We start from the raw sequence: 24429 nt of genomic DNA on the forward strand, positions 1-24429 counted from the left end.
ACAAAACTTATATTAAAAAAAAAAGGCTCAAGTTAATCTACAACTGCCTTAAGTGCCTGCCAAACTAATATCCAGATCTTTAGAAAAAGTTAAGAAAGTGCAAGTTTTAAACAATTTCGCTTCACAATGTATTGCACCTAATTCCGAACAGGGTAAGAGAAATAGGAGACAAATGCATTCAGAGGCAGAAGGAAACTAGACAGAATTAGACATAAAAGGCCAAATATAGGCTGAGCAAGTGGGGGAGGTGGCAGTGTGGCGGAAGAGGGAAGGACGGTGGAAACTGGAGGATAAGAGTGAGGGGATAATAATTGGGATGGAATGTGAATAAATTATAAAAAGAAAAGAAAAGAAAAACAAAAGTTTGATGTATCTATCATGAAAATGGGTCAGGGAATTATAGAAAAATACAGTCACATTGAAGAGAATCGATCAGTGATGAAAAATACATGGAATTTCACTAATGTTGTAGAAAATGGGGAACCAAGAAGAAAATATAAAATTGAAATATAGCAATAGAACCTATTTAAACTAAAGTTATGTAGAAAAGGCTGTCGTAACACTAGCATTCCAGAACCACCACAATGACACTAAATAATATCCTCCATTAATAGAAATAAGCATTCCTTACAGGAATGGCTTTTCCTAGGGCTGGAGGGCAGGAGGGAAGGCAAACATAAGATGATCTGAAAGCATCTTGTAGTACCAGAAAATAAAATAAACCTAAAAAGTACAGGCATGAGGCATGGACAAGGTCTTGGGAACAAATTAAGAAAAAATATCTTCATAGTCTGAACTGGAACAATTCTGGGAACAGCATCAATTAAAGATATTTTACTCATACCTCATACAATAAAATTTATACACAAAACTATGATGCTTTAAGTAACTGATCTAAATAAGTAATGAGGCTATGAAAAAGCCCCCTGTATACAACAATTTTAAAATTGTATACAGATATTCCCTGCCGTAGGCATGGCTTAGAAATCAGTACAAGAAGGGATGCTCATCTTAAACCATGCTAAAGACGTAGGTGGAGAGCTTATCCCTTAAGTGGGGTAGTGTACCTTTCCTTCTTAAGGTTTTTGCCCCCAGCACTGCCGCCTTAATTCATCTCTAAATCTCCACTCTCTACCACATGGCTGCCTAGTGCCAGATGGCTGACCTCCATGCCCACTTAACTCAAAAAGCAAGGCCTTTTTCCTTCTCTTTTCTGTTCTCATCCTCTCTACTTACTGAAATTTACAGCTTGGCTGCCTCTAGGTTTCTCCCATAAATTTTTGAATAATTGTCTTGATTGGATTTTTAAAATTACATTAAAATCATTTCGAAAGGTATTTTTAAAAATCCTTTAAAGAACTGAAAATATAAACAATATTTCTAAATAGCCCATGAATCAAAGCAGTTTCAAAGACAACTGGAAAACATTTTAAATTTATTGACAAGAAAATATACTATACGTCAAAATTTGTGGAGGCAATACATAGAGACAACTTCATACATTTAAATATTTGTATTTCAAATGAAGCATGATTTCCAATGAAATTCTAAGCTTCTACTGTGCAAAAGTAGGAATAAAAGACAATTGAGGAAGGGAACTTAAGAAAAACTAAAGCAAAACACCTTGAAATAAAAGGTGATAAAGGAAGGAAACACAAAGTTTGACCCCTTAGGAGAAACATAAATCAATTCATAAACTTCTAGCTGGAATGATTATTGTAAAAACAAAACATCACATATAAAATTTGTAACACCAGGAAGATTTGTCTTTCGTATTTATTGGACAAGAACCAATGTGTTCTTTGAAAGACACAGACTTTCACATTACCAACACTGAAATGAAAATGTACTACTTTGAAAACTAACCTCTCTGATGCAAGACCAATTCACATAATTAATCATAATAATGAAAATTATTATTGATATTTTGGAGAAAGGGTAACCTAAGTTGTCCCATGAGCCAAAACACGTCACCCAAAGTGCTTGTTTTTTTTTTATGCACACTATCCCTGACTCAATAGACATTAAAATAATAGTAATAATATGATGCAGCTGAGAAGATTGCACATTGTGTGATTTTAACCGTCAAACATTTGGGAAAAGACACAAGTGCAAAAATAGGAATGACTAAGAATGTAAGTATGGAATTTGATAATGACATGCCAGTGTGGGTTGATTGCAGCACCACTGCAATAGAGAGCTAACATTCTGGGAGGCAATGCAGAAGACACGCTACCTGTTCAATCTGATGCTTCTCTGAAACTCAATTGAAAGATAATGTATATGGTAAAAAGATAAAATAAGAATTGAGAAACTTATCTTTTATGCAGTAATACATATTTAATAATACATAACACTGGACAATTTTCTGAAAAAGCATGTATAAATTCCATTTAATCTCAGTAAAATCCTAGGATTTAGTGAACTTGGCAGTCAAATTCTAAATTTGTCTAGGAAATCTGAAATAATTCTGAAAATTAGAAATATCTAAATGATAAACATTCATTACAGTGACTAAAATGCCTGGTGATTTCAGGTAATTAAAGACCAATTACCCAATTAAAGATAGGGGACAACGCAAACTGTCCTACCTCACTGGTTAAAATTATAAAACAACACCTCAAAGAATTGTTTAGTGGTTGCATATAAAGAGTAACAGACTTTCTCATATCAATTAGCAACATGTGCACTACTTATTCATGGAAGAGAATTGAAACTACTTCCACCCAGATGTTTGTAAACTCATGTTTGGAGAATCTTTACTTACAAGAGCCAAGAAGTAGCAAGACTTTTGGTGTGAGGCAAGAATGAATGCATACACAGCAACACACTCTTACTCCGGTGCCCTTGTACTGACTGAAGTGCATAAGGCATACAAAAACTATCATGCTGAAATCCAGATGCTAAAGGGAGTGTGTTGTGTAACCGGCGCTTATCGAATTTTCTTTAAAACAAACCAACCCAACTATCTAAATTCCAATGCCAAAATGCTGCCCACTCTCAGGAATTACAAGGTATGAGAATCAACTTTCAAGTCTTAATGTTTGTTTAGAGATGCATTTGTTCTAAGTCGAAGGCTCTATAATTATTGAACATTAGCTGTCTAATTTATAGTAAGCAAATTATATCTGAAAAAAATAATTGGAAAGGAAAAGCAAAAGTAACATGTGATTTTAGATTGGAGATAGCCTTACAAGGACCTCTCATTTATCTTAGCCCTGGGTTTTGCTCACCTGTGCCCAGAGGACCCAGGTATTAATCTTGGTTCCACAGTTAATTAGCTTTGTGACCTAGGATATGTTGCTCATTTCTCTTAACCTATTAAATGGTATAGTGGATATACCATCCTAAAGTCCAGCTATCTTTAAAATCTTGAATGTAAGATAAATACTTGAAATCCCCAAAGTGTCATTAAAAAATATGCTATAATGTTTAACCTCTAATTTATTAAAAGATCAACAACATATAATTGCTGAAATGTGCTTATGCGGCAAATGACTTAAGAAACATTTTCCTTCAACTCTGGATAGTTTACCTGGAAAGACAGAGAGATAATATGGCCTTCATTCCAAGGCTTCGGCAAAGAGGGTTTTCATTCTTTCTCTTTTTTCTAATTGACTTGCAATCTTGGTGATAAATAAAAAATCGCCTTCTGTTTTTGATTTTTAGTAACCAACACTTATTAACAAAAAAGGAAATGTGACCATTATATTAACTGATTCTAAATCTAAAGAAATGTCTGTAGAACGGTTGAAAGCTTGATTTTTGCATTTCAGGAGCTTTGGCCGCCCTCCACTAGTAGCTCTGTGGAGTTAGAAAGTGGCCTCTTCAATCTGCATGACCCCTGCTACTAGGAGTCTCAGCTAGCTAGCTTGACCCTCATATCCTCTCAGGAATCTACGCTGTCACAGGTCTACAGCTTGTCACAGAGATGCCCCTGCCCATGGTTTCTCTTCTCTCTGCAATCCCTTTGTCCTCACACCCCATTTGTGAGTAACAATTAAGGCCTTAAGTTGAGGAGTAGATTTAATAATCTACTCTTTGACCTATTATTTCTACATATCTCTATACTCTCTCTATGCATAATCATGGCTGAAATGACATGTTTACTCACACAATATGACTGTGTGGAGAATGAGTATATCCATAGCTATATTCTGTTGGATATAGATATGTAAGAAGTACAAGAAGAGCTTGTACAGCTTTATAAATTATAAGATGTTTTAGCCTAGGGATAAAACTTTCCTGTCAAGAAGATTGGTTAGTGAATCTTCTATTTAGTTGCGCATCTACAGGCCACAAAGTAAAGATAAGGCATGATGTCATTATCTACCCATATAGAAGGCTCGACCCATGCCTGACAGGTAGACTATTTGCCACACTTTATTTCTTGATTATTCCTCATACCTAGGGGCGCAAACAGGCAAAGCACAAGATTGATTCACACTCGCCATTCTGAAATCTTCTTCATTTCTTTCATATTTATGTCTCCTCTGTGAGTTTGAGTCTTTCCTTACAAATAAAACTTGCAAAATCTGGGAAATATCTTGTCTTTAAAATTTTCCCCTTTCTCTCCAACTGTAGTTTTAAGAATATATCAGTATATATACAACTAAGAAGGTATATGAAAGTTCTTTGAAGCATATCATATTGTACGATTTAAAAATCATTTGGGGTTCAAGTTTCCAATGTAGCAGTGACCACTTAGCATCTCAAGGTAAAATGGTAAGACTAAAAAGTAACAAAGCTTTATAAACCTCACCATTCAAAGCTCAGCAGAAACTCTCACAGAGGCATGAGATGTTCAGTAACCAATTTACACTATGTGGAATGCCTTAGAGAATGGTACTTCCTATACTAAATAAAGTCAACTATTCACCATAAAGTTGCGTTAGTTTCAGGAGTCCAAAGCTGCCATAAAAATTAGAAAAAAATTGAGTATGATCCATCACATAAGCAAATTAAGAATAGAAACTCTTAAGACCGTATCAATTGACACATTAAAGTTAATAGACAAAATATACTATTCAGGTCAAAATTCTGAACTAATAAGGAACCCATATGGGGACCTTCCTCAACCTGAATAAACTGGACTTCCCAAAGCACTAGAAAAAAAAACATGTTTAAAGAAACTAGACCCACCCATTCTTCCTATGAATAATAACAAGGTAAATACTAATTTGCTCAACAAACCTACCCAATAAATATGGTGGATATTCTAGCTAAGTGAGGAAATAAAACAAGGAAAGGGTGAAACTATATAAATTGGGATAGAAGAAAGAGGACCATATCTATTTACAGATGACAGGATTGTTCACAGAAACCCTCCAAACATTGTCATTGTCATATTAGTCATCCTTAGCAAAAACAATAACCACAAAATTTCCTTCCAATTAGTAGATGAGTATGACTAGGATCCTGAAAACAGTGTTTACATATGAAAGTATAGGCCAAGGAAAAAATGGAAATTTAAATTCTTTGAATAAAAAAATTATAGTATGAAACTTAAAATAAAAGTTAACATAAACTTACCAATTAAATTACATAATATGTTCCAAACACAAAAAACTGAATATATTGATAGAAATTCATTGTATATGGAATGGAGGAGTAAAATTTACTAAGATAACATTTTTTTAAAATTTGACATATATATTATATCCTTTATGAAATCATCACCCAAATGCTTTGTAGATACTGATAGCTATATTTTAATAATACAAATTATTATTTAACACAAATAGAAAAATGAATTAGAAGAACTAACATAATACACATACTGAGCAATGATTTACAGAATTAGTGGATAGAAAAAAACACATTCTTCCAAGTTTCTGGACTTAACATGGAGACATAATAGCCAAGACAGAACAGTATTGGCAAAAGAATAGATACAGATTCAACTGTATAGAAAAAAAAGTCCCAAAATAGACCCATACAAATATGGCCAACTGATTGATCTTTGACAAAGAAGCAAAAAGCAATCCATGGGAGAATGACAGTCTATTCTTCAAATGGTGCTGAAATGATCAGATGTCCATATACAAAAATAGAAACATGGACAGACTTAACATCTGCACAAAAAAATTGACTCAAAATGGATCATGGGTGTAAATGTAAGAATCCAAAATTGTAATGCCTTTACAATAAAAGAAGCAGTAAGTCACCTAATGTTTGGTGATGCGTTGAAATATAGCCTTAAATCATAAAATAGTGGGTTCTTTTATATTAAACAAAAAATAGTTTGAATTTTATTAAAATTAAAAACTATTTTGTAAAAAGTACACTAAGAATATTTTTAGAAGTTTTAGTAGGGAAATTATTTGCACAACACATGCAAATTATTTGTATTCACTATCTACAAAACAAGTTCACAATGAGAAGATACAACTTTAAGATGCACAAGGATCTGAGGCACTAGCTCACCACAGAATATTATAGATAGTCCTGAAAATATTCTCAACATTATTTGTTACCATGGAAGAGCAAACTAAAGCAAAACTGGCATCTTACTACCTAGGGATTAACACAGCTAAATTAAAAAAAAAAAAAATATATATATATATATATATATATGTGCATATATATATATGTGTGTGTATATATATATATATATATATATCAAAATGCACAGCTCATGAGGCAGGGAAAGACAGAGTTTCAATCTGTTGCTTCCCAGAATGTAGAAAGAGGCTCTATTTTATCTATTTATTTATTTAATTTTTTATTGTTTTGTTTTTCGAGACAGGATTTCTTTGTGTAGTCTAGCCTGTCCTAGTCTCACTTTGTAGACCAGGCTGGCCTTGAACTCACAGCAGTCTGCCTGCCTCTGCCTCCAGAGTGCTGGGATTAAAGGTGAGTGCCACCACACCCAGCAGCTCTATTTTATAAGACATTTTCTTAAGGAAAACTCTCAGAAATGCAATATCAACATTACAAGATGATTGATCTAACTATATTGGTAATTGCCAATTAATTAATAAGTATACACGTAACTTACATTTGAGCACTTGCAGCAATTTTCTTCATGGTTATTCCAAACTAGATGTAAACAAAATATCCATGGAAGAATAGATAAACAAACTATAGACAATGGACTCCTACCCAGGAGTAGAAATGAATATTTCAACAATAAAAAGATACCATGCCCAAACAATTTGTGATAAAAAATATTGTTTATATAGGTATAGTTAACTAGTTGATCTAGTGCTAATTTGAATTAGGCTATCTATAAATGATATTAATTTTAATAATATGCCCAATAACAGTTTACTTGTTTTATTCTTTCTTTATTCATATGTTGGTTGTTTCTCAACCAAACCAGGCTCATTCCACCCAGCATAATTTTATTATCTACAACTTTAATTTTATAATTCAGAGTTCAGTAATGAATGAGGTTTTCTACAGCCTATGACATCTGCCAATCTATCAAGAGAATAACCAGTTTACTGTCCCCTGTGCTTTAGAGAGGATGCCATGGATGTGCAGCTTATGGCTGAATTATCAATGATCACTTTCTATACCTTGAGAAGCCTTGCATTTCTGCACTCATTACTGTTCATTATAAAGAGAAGGTTTTCAGACCAAGGTTGAGAGTGGTATTTATGTATGTTATAAACATAAATATTTAGAAGGCCGCTTAGCTTGATGTCATTTGGCTAAACGATCACAGTAAGTTCAGTCTTCAGTCAATAGTTATGACTGGGTTTGTAGTATCAGGCATGAATTCCATACTGTGGCCTCACGTTAGATCAGAGGACAGTTTGCTACCCTCTTTGAAGGATCGAGAGGGTCCTAGAAGCCTACAAGAAGAACATTATTATAGCCAGATTTGGGCCCGGGGTCGCGCTCAAACTATGGTACCAGCCAAGGACAATACAGGCCGTAAACTAAACCCCTACCCAGATCTAGCCAATGGACAGGACATTCTCCACAGTTGAGTGGAGAGTGGGGTGTGACTTTCACATGAACTCTGGTGCCTCATATTTGACCATGTTCCCTGAATGGGGAGACCTGGTGGCACTCAGAGGAAGGATAGCAGGCTACCAAGAAGAGACTTGATACCTTATGAGCATATACAGGGGTAGGAAGTCCCCTCAGTCACAGTCATAGGGGAGGGGAGTAAGGGGAAAATGGGAGGGAGGGAGGAATGGGAGGATACAAGGGATGGGCTAACAATTGAGATGTAATATTAATAAATTAATAAAATATATTTAAAAACAGTTATGCCACTATTGTATTGGTGGGCACATATTGCTTAGAAAGTTGGTATTATCATTTTTTAAAATTTTAATTTTATTAATTTATTCAGATTACAACTCAATTGTTATCCCATCACTTGTATCCTCCCATTCCTCCCTCCCTCCCACTTTCACCCTATTCCCCTCCCCTAGGTCTATGACCAAGGGAGACCTCTTCCCCCATTATATGGTCATAGGCTATCAAGTTTCATCTTGGTAGCCTGCTTATTTATTTTTTTAGCGATTTTTTTTTACTTATTATGTATACAGTGTATATTATGTATACAGGCCAGAAAAGGGCACCAGATCACATTATAGAGGGTTGTGAGCCACTATGTGGTTGCTGGAAATTGAACTCAGGGCCTTTGGAAGAACAGACAATGTTCTTAACCTCTGACCCCTCTCTCCAGGCCCGGTATTGTCATTTATAAAGGTCACAGATTGCCAAGGCCATTGGTAGCTTTGTTTCTACAGGCAGCATGTGTAGTAACATTGGGCATGATGCATACTTACTACCAAAAGGAAACTTCCAGATCAGTTCTAACTTGATTTCTATATATATATATATATATATATATATATATATATATATATATATATATATGTTGAACATATATATATATGTTGAACATATATATATATGTTCTATATATATATATATATATATATATATATGTTGAAACCAAGGAATAGGAAGTCTATAGCAATTGGGTCTTATCAACTAGTTTTTGTAGGCAATGAAGAATGACAAAGGTCTGTACTGTTCTGGAGGCCTAGGGGCCTACCTGACTGACCAATAACTTCTGGAACTTTTGTTTAATAGACTATTGTTTTGAGGAGTAGCATTATATAATCCTGCTAATCTCCCTTCAACTGTTGCTTTTGGGAAAAAAAAAATTGTGTTTGGGAAGTAGAAGTGGCTCTGCTCTTAAGAACATAGTCTGCTCTTCCAGAGTACCTGAGTTCTTTCCCTAGCACCTGGAAGAGGTAGCTCTCAAACACCAGTGTGTCCCATCCCCCTGTCCACGTGTCTTCCCTTGCAAATGTTCATTGCAAAGAGTCAATGGTCTGGTTGAGACGTCTAGCCTCTGTGACACCATTAATATTGGATCCTTGGTGTGCCTCCTAGTGGACATCCTGCTTTTGCCCTGTGTTGATCCTGCAGCTCTGGATCAGCAGGACTGGCCCTTTCATGCATTCCAATTGATTGCAAATGATGTAAATTTTGGACTGGGCCAACTCAGAGCCCTGGATCTGAGCCTAAGTGGTAGCTGAGGTAGTCAGCACATTGGCATTCCCTGATGTGTACCACCAAAATAAGCTCTCCAACACTGCTCCAGCTAGGCACCCAATGCCACCACCAGCAGGAGACAAAGTTATCTCTCCTGCTCTCATGCCTGGGGCTGGTTCACCTGCACCCACAACTTCAGAGCCAGCTCCACTGTGCTACCTAGGCAAGGTATGAGGCACATTCTCTCTAGTGCTGCAAACTTCAAGGGGCTGGGCCAGCTCTCCTGCTCTCACACCCTTAGGGCTGGCTCACTCTTGCCTTCACCATCAGAACCAGCTCCACTGTGATGCCCAGGTGAGGTGCTACAGCCAGTGAAAGGACAGGGTTAGCTCTCCCTCTCTCATGTTGTCTGTGCTGGCTTTCCTAAGTACCTCAGGTAGCCAGCGAGGAGGGAGGGAGGGAGGGAGGGCATCACCCCTGCACCTATTCCACCTCACAGCAGATGAGTGGCAAGGCTAGCTCTTCTGTGCTTTCACCCTCTAGGCCTGCTCCACTAGGTGGCCCTTCCACTAGGGCCGGCTCTACTGTGTTGTCCAAGAGACTGCTTCAGGTGACAAGGGAAGAGGGGAAGAGGAGTGGCAGGGACAGCTCTCCCTCACTCACACCCTATTGCAGGCTCACCCACAACCCTGCCACCAGTACCAGCTCTACTATGCTGTCCAGGAAAGGTTCAGCACCTGCTCATTGAAGGGCTGCAGCAGATGAGGGGCAGGGTTAGCCCTCCTGAGCTCCTGACCCTGTTGGACAGTTTTCCCAACTGCTGGAGGTGGCATGGGATTGGGGTGGGGAGGGGAGATAATATCACCTCTGCCCCCTGCCACCCCACAGAAGATGAGTGGCCCGTTCAACTCTCCCACACCCTTGCCACGAAGGCCAGTTCCACTGTACTGCCTGGATGAGGAGCAGGGCCTGGTCAGAGGTAGGGCTGACTCTTCAGAGAGCTGCAGCAAGTGAGGGGCAGGGACAGTTCTGCACAGCTCTTGGACATCCACGTGGTCCTCCTCAGCTGCCCTAACCAGAGAAGTCCGCCATATTCTCTAGTGATAATATTAGCCACAATCCCTGCTGTTGCATAGCTATGGGCCCAGGCATGGCTCTCAGTGGTGGCTCTGCTAAGACTTCACCATGGCCCCTGGTTGCCTGTTCAAAACAAGCTACTCCTCTCTACCCTGTATTCTCCAGTTCCATTTCTCTTCATAATACTCAATATGCTCCACCTATTTTCCTCTCCCATCTATCCACATACTGCCACATTTTGGTAGCTCCTATTACAGTCTAGTCACATGGCTGGTAGGAACCTGAGTGACATCATTTGTCTGCGCTGCATGACATGACAGCAAGTAGGTGTCTATGACCTACTTATGGGGCAGGTCTGGGGGTGGATGTCTCTGTTTTTCTCCTCCCATGCTGTACTGCATGGTAGTAGGTGACACTCTGTGTATCTATGACTAGCCTGTGCTGTGGGGCAGAGGGCAGGTCTATGGGAGTCTTTCCCTGGCCACACTGAGTGGAACACAGGCCTCTGTCTATCTTTCTCCTCCTGTGCTGTGCTGCCTAGATTTGATTTGATTTGATTTTTATGTGCCCTAGGCATAAAACAGCTTTGACCACCACAATATGCATCAAGCTAGGGTGAACAAAGGATTGCCATCTGCTCTGCCCCGTCCAATATAAGAACACGACCAAGAAGGTGTCTCTTTGCCCATTGCCATGGGGACAAAAATACTTTTTTTCAAGAAAACAATAATTGGGTTTTTTATTGAATGACAAAATAGTAGGCTTGCATATATGGTTTTTCCACATATTTTTTGGTTAATTCTGCCTCCTTTTTTAAATGCTCCAATGATTTTAAATCCCCCATATATGATTTTAATCTCTGCCTTTAGTATTCTCCTTATCTGTTTTTAATCATCTATGTTTTGATGTACTCTGCTTAAAGCAACTCCCACTATTTCATTTCTTCATGCTGTAAGAACTATAGCACACAAATATAAATATTTGAAGGTAGGATCCACACGAGAGAAGACATGACCTTTAACTTTCTGAACCTTTGTCACCTCACTAAGTCTACATTTTTAATGTTTCATTTATTTACCTGAAATTTTCATAATTTTATTTTACTTTACAACTGAATAAAATTATGTATTTATTGCCCACATTTTCAACATCTATTATCAGTTGATGGACATTTGGACTGATTCCGTTGTCTGGTTGTGAATAGAGCAGCAATGGACATGGTGGAGCGAATCTCTCTATATTAGGATATGCAGTCCTATGGATATATATCCAGGAGTGTTAGAGCTGGGTCCTAGCATGGATCTGTCTCTAGAATTTTGAAGAACCTTCATGCTGATCTCCATTTTAGCTATCCCAATTTACCTTACCATTGGCAGTGAATAAAGGCTCATCTTTCCTCATGTCCTCCATGATGTCTACCATCCTTTGGCCATGATGAAGCCATTCTGGATTGGGATAAAGTATAATCTAACAGTAGTTTTAATTTTCATTTCCTCAGTGGCTAAGGATGCTGGGCACTTTTAAAAGTGATTTTTGGCCAGTGCATATATTTTTCCTTTTGTGAGTCTCTAAGAAAAAAAATCTATGGTCTATTTTTGTGGCATTGTTTCCTTGCATTATTTTTTGAGTTCTTTGGGTATTCTAGACATCAATTCTGTGCAAGATGTATAGCTGGTAATGGTTTTCTTCCATTCTCCTTTATGATAGTCTATTTGTTCTACCAGGGTCCTGTTTAGAAACTCCTTGCCTGTGGCTATATGTTGAAATGTACTCTCTTCTTGTTCCTCTAATTTTCAAAGTATCCAGTCTTGTATTGTGCCTTTGATCCACTTAGAGTTGAGTTTTGTTCCAGATGAGACACAGGATTTAGTTTCATTCTGTTAGGTATGGCTTTCTAGTTTGACCAGCACCATTTGTTTAAAATGCCATCTTTTCTCAAGTGTACATTTTTTAGTGTATTTATAAAATGTCAGGTATCTGTAGATGCAAGAACTTATGTCTTGGTTTTCTTCTCTATTCCACTGTCCTAAATATCTATTTCTAAGACAATACCATGCTGTTTTACTACTATGTCTTTATAGTATAACTTAGAATCCAGAATGGTAATGACTCCTTCAATAAAGGGACTAAATTTTAAATGAAGCACTTGGTTTCACTAAGGAGGAATGTGACCCACAATGCTACAGTCCACAGGATTGTGATAGATTTAAATACCACTTAGAACATAAAACAAATACAAAATACTCCCCTTGGCCACCTCAGTCTTCCTGGCTTCCCAACCACCTGTTCCACTTGACCAACGGGACCACTTCCGGGTCAGCAAGAGGTGGCACTCCTGAAAAGAATTTTGGGGCAGTCATTCTGAACAAATAATAACTGAGTCCTCTTTGGCATCCATTCTCCAATGAAATTTGAATTCTACTTGGCTCAGAGAATATGCATTTCAATACCTCTCTGACTCTTTTTGCAATAAAATCCTTGTAAATACAGCATGCATCACTTTCAAGGGAACCATGCTTTTAAATCAATGAAAACTGAAGATGATTATTGTTCATCACTTAGGTGGTGGCTGCAATCTAGGACCCCGCTGTATTTGAGACAGCAAGATTTCTTTCACTGGTTAATAATTTCCAAATTTATCCTCACCAATTGTGGGTTCTATTCCTATGAAGCAGCAAAGCTGTCAATGTGGACCGCTGGCTAAAAAGCTCTATTTTAAGCATTCAATATATTATCTTGTTTAATGTATATGAAAGTGCTGTGAACAAACCTTCATTATCATTCTAATTCTGCAGAAGAGAAAAGGAAATATAGTTGGGAGAGCTAAACCAAACCAATAACAGAATTCAGGATGCAACCGAAACAGTCTTATTCCATTGTTTTCCATGTAGACAAGTGGATGTGAATTTCAAATACTTTATAAATTTGTAGAATAGGCAACAACAACTTGGAATGGATGCTAGAAGCAGAGCCCTAACAGCCACCACCATGTAGGGAAGTGCACAGCTACTATAGTTGGACAAGAAATAGTTGCACTATGAATGCACTAGCACAGAAGACAAGAAACAGACACAAAACAAACAGACAGCCCAGATTTGTGTATTGTGAGGGCAGCAGTCAGTGTCTAGTAATCTAGACAGAAATTTCTCAGTATTTTAACAATACATCCAGTGATACAGAGTGAATATCAGCCTTGTTACACATGTGCCCCAAATTAACTCACCAACCCTCACTTTATTAAGAGCCTAGCAGCAAAGGGAGGCATCAGCCACACCCAGGCAATGTCTTTTAGCCTTAACCACATCCCCACTGCTCTATGCTCACTTGCAGTGACAAAGTCGCTGCTGTCATTAAGTTGAAAGCTGCCTGATTAGAAGTGAAGAAGACAGTATGTCAGGCTCTACATTAGTCCCCAGGTCATCTGTTAAGAATGCAAAGAAGGCTATATTATGCAAGCCTTACTCAGAAAGTTCCAAATCTTTTAGAAATATTTCAACTCTGATAAAAATCACAATGTATTAAGAGACACGTTCAAGTACGAGTCACAGCAGCACAAAAGATATTTAGCCTTATAGAAAAGCATGGCCTTTGAAAAGTCTTCACTCCTTGGCACAGATCAATGTAGAAAAAGGTACATTCATTTACTGAGAGGCGAATATGCTCCCGAGTAGCAAACCAGGTTTTATGTAAGTTACTTTTCAAGTTAGCTAAGATTTTGTCAATCATCTGAAGGATTTTAGCTCAGGGATAAATTCGAAGCTGTTATTTTTCTGGTGAAGCCGGCAATAGGGAAATGTGTGCTGAGGGGAGGGACAGAGGGACAGGAAAATTGAGCTGACTTAATAGAAATCTAACAGTTGCTGTCGCATTGAATAATTACTTTTCTCAGATCCCTTTGAAGATGAAAGGTTTTTGTATTAGCAATTTTTATTATGAGACTGTAATGAAAGAAAAAAATCCTTCCTCTATCTGAGCATTTCCTGTTGTAAAATACACAAGTGATCTATTGCCTAATTTATTACCATAGTTTCTGTTCCAATGAGCTTCAGTATGGAGAATGTATATAAACCATGAATAATACTTTGAGATGGGCTATGAAAATATCTTGCTATTGGCGCTGACAGGCATTAAGAAAGGTTGTCCCACAAGACAAAGGCTGTGTTGTGTTGTGTATATTCAGCTATAGCAACTGTGCAGACAAGTCACCAAAAGCATTTCTTGAGCGATTAGGTGATTCACTCAATTTCTTTCCCTCGTATACCTTCATGTTGTTAAAATGTTTGAAAAGCACTCTGGAGATTCTAATAAGTTGAAGTGAACATTAAAAAGCAGAAGGCTGGGCGGGATATTTATCTCCTGAGGAAGGTGTGTCCTTCCTATAAACTAGGCATTTTACGGCAGGTACTCCAACAGGGCTGGAATCCGCCATAACATACGTTGACCAGATCTACTTTGTATTCACGGGAGTCAAACGGATTCTCTAAGTGGCAAGAAGCTAAGTACACCCACATAATGTCTGAGTCTATTCAGTTCTTCAGTGCACATTAAGCCTTTCCAGATTTAGCCAGGGAAGCTGGCTGTTTGCCAGAGTGCAGCCTCTGTTCTGTTGTGCAGTCAGCTGGGTATCCCCCGGTGATTGCAGAATTTTATGCCTACTCCTTATTTACAGTTTTTCTTAGGATTGCTTTGAAGTGTGACCAGTCATGTTGCAGCAAGCTGAAAAGTTCTTCCCACATGAGCTCTTTATTTCATTTTTATTACAGCCCAAGCATTCTCAAAAGAGAAGTATTTGTCAACAATGATTAATATGAATTCTGCATAATGAGTTCTTTAAAATACCTTATAAAGAATTTTATTCTCTTTGAGTGAGGTAAACTTTAACATACAATATGTCCCATTCTCTAGTCTTTATTAATAATTAAAAATTGATAAACCATACTGTAGTTCCACAACATGTAAATCTTGTATATAAAGTCTGTGTCATTTGCTACTCAGAGCTCTTAGCAAAGATCTTGACACTGATGAAGGAAATAATTTATTTCAGTAAAGGTCACCTTTTGGGGAAAGAAAATGTCTGTTACAGCATCCCCACAAACCTTGCATAAATAGTTGTCTTCCTTGTAGCTGCCATTTTGAAAAAATTGCGAAACTCAATGGAGGACAGTCTGAGTTTCTGTGATTTGTATTCCCTTATGGTCAAAATCTACCAGAACTGTGTGGAAGCAGGTCAAAAACTATGCAGGATTCCTTCTTAGTTTCCAAAGACCCCTTAGAGAGATGGCTATCTGAAGTCACAGGGTTCAGCCTTTCAGAAAGCTGACTTAGATGATACAGAAAGCCTGTAGTGAGGAAGGGAAGCATGCCCAGCCCACAGAGCCCAGGTATGAAAGGTTATTGCAAACTTGTAATGTGTGTGGCTCTCTTGATTCAAATATCTTCTGCACTGCACTCATTCCCTCCTTTTGTGTCTCTTGCCAAACTAACATCCAAGTCTGTGATAATAGTGATCAGTATTAGAAATGGGAAGGTAGGTGTGGTGCTTTGAGCTACATAGCTGACCCTCGTGGCTATTAGGACTCTCTGTTTTAATGGGTGTGGGCTTATGACACCAAAGAGTGTCTGTGTGGATGTCTTCTCTTCTTTCCCTAAAATTTAATCTTTACTCTTGGATGTCACGGTTCAGAGTTCACAGTTTACTCTGATAAGTGACGCCTAGAAGTGGTGACTATGAGCCACTAACACTGGGGTTGGTGGCATATTAAGCAATAAGGAGTGTAGCCTGCAGGGACTAGTACCTTAGGCACTGTCACCTGGCCCAGAGACGGGCTTAATGCAGAAGGAAAATAGGAGGGACCCACATGGTCTGCTCATATCAGACTGTGGCACAAGTGACAGAAAATATCCTCCCATCCACACCACATCTGAGCATGAGGAAGCACTGTCAATGTCAAACCAGCAATGACTTAAAATTCCTCTTGTCAAATCAATTTTTTACAGCCGACTGACCATGTATTAACCAATTTTGATAGCAGACAGAGAGTTTGGGAGCAGGGCTTCAAGTACACAAGTGATCTCTAAATGACTTCCCATATCCAAGTGCAGCATACCCCCCCACCATGACTGTACCCCCACATCCATATTCATGCACATGCCCTATCAACTCCCACTGACATTTCTTCATCACCATGAAAAGGCTCACAGAGTCTTGGGATTCAGCAAAAACATCATTCCTCTTTTATACTCAGGCCTTCACTGATATCCCTACAAATGGTTTTCAGGATTTTGGGTCCCAACTGGAGGTAGGCTTCAGAGTCTGAATTGTAGACCTAGTGGCTTCTAAGCTTGTGAATTCCACTGCCCTTTCCATGGGCTCTCTCCTACCGTGTCCCCAACCATAAGAGCTAAAATGATAAATGACCTTTGTAAACGGGTGGTCATAAAGCTAGTGGAGTTATTTAATCTGAAGTGATGTGGACTCAGTTACACGGAAGGAAAAGATTGTCAGAGGTATACACTCTCACACACTCTGTGAGTCTTCTCCCTCCCCCCTCTCTCCCCCTCTTTGTCTGTCTCTCTGTCTCTCCCCTTATACCCCAAGCATTTACTCTGCAGATTTTCTTGAATGTTAAAGCTACAGAGTCCCCTTCAATGATGAAAGCATCCAGTACATTCAGTATGGAATTTTCTTTTATAAATGAATTTTCGGAATGAATTTCATGAAAGGTCCTCTTGTTCCTCTCTGATGTTTCAGGAGTATGTAGAGAAAATACACCCAACTGTTTCCCTTGATGCCTTACTGCTCTGACACCAAGGACAACAGCATCTGTGTTCTGTTCTTACTTCCCATTTAATTCTTTCCTAGGTGGCGTTTGAACAGGATGGTATTGACAATGTCTTCGTGTGTAAAAATAAAAACATAGGGTTATGCTATTACCAGGCATGCCAAGACCCCTGGCCATAGTTTTTCCCATAAAAAAACAACATGTGTTAGGAAAGAAAGGTTCTTAAAACATAGCAACACTAATCTGAGAAATTCAAGTGGAAAACAGAGATGAAGTTTCAGATTCAGCATCTGAGCACACTTGGGCGTGGGGGTGACGTGTTACTGATAATATGTGTATATTTACTTCTCCTGACATGGCAGGGTACATCAGAATGCTGTGACATCAGAGGATAATCATCCTGTACCAATGTCAGTGTTTATATAAAAAACCATTTTCTCCCTTCTTGAATGAATTAATATCCTGTAAAAAAAAAAAGATGGAGACTTTAAAGCTAGCACAGAGTACTGTAAATACACTTATTGAAAATAAGCTTTCCAGAAAAAATCACTCAGCTACATTTAAATAACAACATTTTACCCCACATAAGCAAATTCATTTTAGGCTTATTTTTTATGTTATTTTCATTTCAGCCTTCATTTGACTTAAGTAAATTTTCCTTTGCAATCATTAGCCCATGATGCTGAATGCAGCCTTCAGGCATTATCAGAGGGGAAAAAAAAAAAAAACAAATAAAATGACAAAGCTGCTTTGTTTGGAAAAGCAGATTCTACATGTATATTGTGTTTTTCTCTCTGGTAAATATTTTGTAATTCTTTTAAAAGCATAGCCTTATCCTTTGGCACATAGAGGATATAGCTAAGTCTAACCCTACTTGGGTGTTCTAGAACTCAAACACTATCATTCAGGACCAGAAGCTACTTTTCTGAACCCAAGGATCTCTGCAAGCAAATCTTCCATACTCCAAGTTTCACCATCGTCACCCATGCCTCTGATCTCACCTTCATCTCCAATTTCCATGCCATAGAGTGCTCACACTCTCTATCCACTTCCACGCTGCTCCCGCCATTCTAGACAATGCTTGGCTGGTTGGTCTTTCTGTGTCCATCCCCTCCACGTGCAGTTGTCTCTGTTTAGCTAAGCACTTCCACTCACATGTAGAAATGCTACGTTTGATTTATTGTCTATGAATTCTCTTCAATTCCTCTGACTAATATTGATCTCCACTCACCTCAGCACACTATCCTATGCTTTCTAAGACAGCATGTTTGCTTTGAAATCATTTATTAGGTACATAGCTTCCTCAAGTATATGATTCACTGACGGCAAAGGCGATATACTATTTCCCTCTTTCATAAAATAGTTTTCTCGGATATGTGTGACTCATGAAATACTGAACTTCCCATACGCCTCTTCTAGATGCCTCATAGTTGCCTAAGTAAGCTCCCATGCACACCTGATTGCTGAAGTATAAACAAACTCAGCTTGGTTTGGAGGGAATATTAACTACATATGGTATCTTCCTTAATATTTTTTGACCACTCATAAACTGAGAAGCAACTTGTGTTTCTGCATCACATTTTGAATGTGTAAGAAGATGAAGTTGAGAGTGTCACCACGTAATTCCTGGTTACAGGAAATGTGCCCAGTTCTGCCAGTATTGAGTCTTCAGAGGTCATTGAAAGCCTAGCTGATGTAACTGTGAAATATCTATGTAAAGGCCAGTGGGCTTTAAATAGTCATTCTGTGGAAGGTCTGTCTCTGTTTTATTTGGAAATAGGTGGCACAGGAAATTTCAAAGTAAAAGTATAGGAATGCTTTCTGTGTGCTATATGCCAATTTGTACAAAGTTCGACGTAGATATGGAAGGCTTATCCCAGACTGAATTTTTCACAAGAGACTAACTAGTACAATAATTCACAGAAAGAATAAAGTGAATGCCTGTGCTGCATTATAATCTAAAATGTCTCATCAGGTCTGCCCCCACCTCAAAATGTTACCTCATTATAGTACATCTTAAGAATTATAGATTTTTCTCTCTCCTTTTGTCAAAACCACAAATAGGGGCTTGGAGAGGTGCCTCCATGGTTGAGTGCACTGACTGCTCTGGAAAAGGACCAAAATTCAGTTCTCAGTGCACACATTATGGCTCAAAACCATCCCTAATTCTGATGCTTTGCTCTGACCTCCATGGGCACTAAGCATGCACATGGTGCACAGACATAATGCAGGCAAAACACTAATACACATAAAAATTTAAAAGTAATGTTTTTTACAAATGTAAAAGATAAAATCATAAAGCACATGTCAATCTGAGAAGCTGGTAATTATTGTGTGATTATGTCTGGTGTGTGTGTGTGTGTGTGTGTGTGTGTGTGTGTGTGTGTGTGTCAGTGCATGTAAAGGCAGGTGTCCTCAATGGCCAGAAAAGGTCATCAACTTTCTTGAAGCAAGAGTTATGGACAGTTATAAGCTACCCGATATGGGTGGTGGCTGAAATAAAAATAGTTCCATATAATATAGTAACAAGTGCTCTTAACTGCTGAACCATCTCTCCAGCACTGGTTCTGTTTTTTCTTTTTGTTTCTATGTTTTGTTTGGTTTGGTTTGGTTTGGTTTTGAGACAGAGTTGGATATAGCTCAGCTAGCCTCAGGTTTGCTATGTACCCCAAGAGAATGCTGATCTCCTGCCTCTGCCTTCTAAATGCTGGAATACAGGTGTTTCCCACAATTTAAAGTTCTCAAAAGGGATAATCACAGTTCTCATCCAAGTAAGAATCCAGTACTAAATGGAATAATAATTCTTCAATAGACAGAGCTGGCTAATGATAGCTTTGTTTTATTGGGTCATCAGCATAAGCCTCTATATGTGATTTGTTCGTTTTTACCACCAAGAAAAATAAATGTAATTATCTCCAGTTTGTTCTTTGGGAAACTGAGGCACACAGAGTAAAAAGGAAAAGTAGAAGATAAATGTGGGCTCATGTATTTCTGACTCAAGAGGTTTGCAATTATATTTTTTCTGTCTCCTTGTGATAATTAAAATACAGCAAGGTACTAAAGATCACTTTTAAGCTAAAATAAACCTGCTACTGTCACTTAATGCTCCCTAATATATTCATAAATTACTTCGAAAAAAATAACTTACGGTGCTGTATCAGAGTAGGGACAATTACTTTACTCTTCTATCATCAGCCCCCCAAAATCCAAGTCCCTGTTTGTGCCTCTCCTGCCTCTAACCAGTGGCACAGTGCCACTTCTCAGGGTTTGGGGAGAAGGCCCCTTAGTTGAAGTGTTGCAAGTTTTCGGGCCCAGAATCCAGATAAATGCCATGTGGGTGTAGTGGTTGCTTATATTTCCAGCTGCAGAAGATGGAGACAGAGGGTTTTCCAGAAAAAGCTGGCTGGTGAGATTAGCTGTAGATGTGAACTCTGAGTTTCTTTCAGACAGTGTCTCAGTAGATAGAATAGAAGAGATGATTGAGGGAGGTTTACAACTCCAACATCAGGATTCAATGCTCAATTTAACATGTGTGTGATTATACCAGTACAGGTACCGGCACTCATACACATACAAACACAGAGAGAGGAGAGACAGTGCGGGGTGGGGGGGCAGAGAGGAGAAAATGGGGAGAGGGAGAGAACGAGAGAGAGGAAGAGAGGAAGGGAGAGAGAGAGAAACACACTACTTACACATACACATGCAAAAAATAAAGAAAAATTAAAAATGCATCCACTGATTAGAAGTTGAGTGGAAAGTGGGGTCTGACTTTCACATGAACTCTGGTGCCCCATATTTGACCACGTCCCCTGGATGGGGAGGCCTGGTGGCACTCAGAGGAAGGATAGCAGGCTACCAAGAAGAGACTTGATACCCTATGGGCATATGCAGGGTGAGGAGGTCCCCCTCAGTCACAGTCATAGGGGAGGGGAGTAAGGGGAAAATGGGAGGGAGGGAGGGAGGAATGCGAGGATACAAGAGATGGGATAACCATTGAGATGTAATATGAATAAATCAATAAAATATATTTAAAAATGGACAATCATCATAGTTTCTCATGAATAGGCTAATGGCTACCCATGTCTTAGACAACATAATATTTAAATCAATTCATACTCAGTATGAATGTGTCTCATGTTACATGGGGTTATGGTATTATAAGGCCAGGAAGTATTCTTTCTCACACACATTTTACAGTATGGATTTTCTACCACCTACTTTAATGTCAAGCTTTAAGTTTTCTAGCCCAGGAATGAGTGTTTATTCTCGCTCTCACTCATATAAAGTAATATCTATGATATTAAAAGTATTTTAGCATGTTCGAAATAACACTAATCTTTAATACATTTTTAGTTTTTACAAATTATCCACAATATTTTTAATAACTTTAGAATTTTGCAGGTCTTAAAATAGACCATTGTTAATCATCCAAACAAAACCATGGAAACAGAAATGGATTAGGATTGATTTGATTTCTCACCTATCTTCCCCCTCCCTTTCAGCTAATAAAATGATTTAATAAATAGTTTTATAAGTTATTTAATAACTTCTTACTTATGGATTCTAATGCATATTAGTTAATTTTCTGTTGCTAAGCAAAGCAACTTATAAAGAGAGAGTTTATTTTCATCTGACCTTAAGATAACAGAGAGATAAGAGCGTCACAGTGGGAAAGCGTGACAACAGAAACAGAGGGAAGCAGGATGCTGAGAGCTCATGTCTTTTACCGTAAGCACATAACAGAGAGAACACATTGGGATAGGTTCAAGGCTTTGAATCTTACAACTCACCCACAGTGCTCTACTTCCTCCAGGGGCTTATTTCTCAGAGGCTGCAACACCCAAACCTCCCCAAGGAGCTCCGACAACTGGCAACTGAGCAAGTGTTCAACTGTTCGAGACTATGGGAGGCCTTTCTCACTCAAATCACCATATAGTGGTTAATCCATCGCTACTCTGGGAACCATAACTGTTGAGATGAAAAAGAAAAATACATTTTTTTAGTTTGTTTATTTATTTTTTAAATTTTTAAATTAATTTATTCATATTATATCTCAATGGTTATCCCATCCCTTGTATCCTCCCATTCCTCCCTCCCTCCCATTTTCCCCTTACTCCCTTCCTCTATGACTGTGACTGAGGGGGACCTCCTCCTCCTTTATATGCTCATAGGGTATCAAGTTTCTTCTTGGTAGCTGCTATCCAACAATGAACAAAATGAATGCAATTGTTAAGAATTTTTAAATTTTTACTCTAATCCAAATTTTGAGAAATTTGCAAGACTTTAAGCCTTATAAAGTGTATGTCAAAATTCTCTGAAAAAATTAGGAACATTGCAAATGTTTTTCTCAGTATTTATTTGTTTTTCATACTCTGTGTGAGTACATATGTTTGTGTGTATGCATATGTGTATGTGAATGTATGTAACTCTTAAGTGTGTGGGGGGGGGGCTCATGTGTACTCACAGACTGATGAAGTGAGCATTTCCTAACATGCAAGTGTGTGGTTAGCTTTTTTGTTATGTTTAGTTTGACCTACCTAGCAATCCAATTTCAACATTTGCACAGTTTCTCAGTGACAAAACTCTCCTTCAGTGCATAAATATATCTTATGAGAAAGCCAATGCCATATATGGAGCAGAGATCAACAATGTCAAAACAAGGACAAAACCTTTGAAAAGTATGTGAAATTTAAGGGAGTGTTGTAAATAGACAGACATGACTTCATTAGTGAGGCTAGAAGTATTCATTTTTAAGAAATTTAGCTCTCTATAATTCTTTTATTTCTTTCACAAATTGGATAATTAATGTGAGTTAGTCCAAATCCTCTATGGTTACAGTCTCTGTGATTCTTTAATAATGTAACTCTGTGGGCTCGTTTCTCATTTTCCTCCATACCTCATTTAAGGCTTGAAGTCAGTGGGAATTACCCCAGGCAAGATGAATTAGAGGCTATCTGCCTAATCACTTAAGGCAGACTGTCAATTTTTAGAAATTATTAAGTACATCTACACAGTCATAGGAAAATGTGGGTTTTCATAAGAATCCACATTTTTATATTTTTAATATAGATGGGAAAAATTTAAAACTTAAAGGCTCAAAGGATTATAGAATTTCAAAATCATAAGACTTATACATTATTTATTTATCACTCATTTGTTGGAGAATTTTCCTGAGGACTTTATATGCCTAAGGTGTGTGAAGTGACCTGAACTTTTGGGCCCTAGATTTGGGATCTGTTGTATGAAGACTGTGAAAAAGATGGAGTTGTGTAGTTCTTGATTGCTGTTTCCACTCAAGTCGGAGCTGATAACTATTCAAAAGTTACTTGGTGCATTGGTGTCATAGGCAGGGCTACTGCCCCAGAGCTTTCTTACCTACTCACCCTGTGTTCTCTGCACTGTGATGTTCCAAGTTCCTAAACTCAATCATAAACAATTCCTGAGTCCTCAACATATTCTTCATGTCTACAAATTATCATTTCAGCTGGCAAAACTATATAGGAGCTCTATTAATTAATAGCAAAATATCACATATTACCTCTAACAATTGAATATTTAAATATGAGGGTGATCTATGTTCAATTCCATACTTAGCTCATTTTTAACAGACAGCATATGCCATCTGGCTATCACCAGCATATAGCAATGCTTGTCAGGAGTGTTTGAGGTTCACAGCCAAGTCAGGGTGATTCTAGAGCCAGGTAAGCTGGTAATCTGTAAATCAGCCACTGAAACTCTACTTTATACTTGTATTCTGCTGACAGTTTTTATTGACCCAAAGGAACCTTTAATAGTGAAATTATCTTCATTGCACCTCAAGCCATGTGTCACATAACCTGTCTTGATGGTGGTGACTGGTCCCTTTTTTGAGACTGTGAAAAAGAGATCACGTCTTCCATAGCACATGCCTAGCAGGTCTTGGCCACCCATCCCTCTTTGTCTCATGTGGTACCTAAACGAGTCACTTTACTGGCATCAGTAAGAGGAGAAAACAGGTAATGGAGACTGAGTGAGCAGCATGCCACATTCTAAGAATGAGTCCTCTCCCTAATATCCTATCGCAGCCAAAGCCCCCAATCTGGAGCCTCCTTTGACAGTA

Source organism: Acomys minous, assembly GCF_964271855.1.
Source record: "Acomys minous genome assembly, chromosome: 6".
Classification (NCBI taxonomy): Eukaryota; Metazoa; Chordata; class Mammalia; order Rodentia; family Muridae; genus Acomys; species Acomys minous.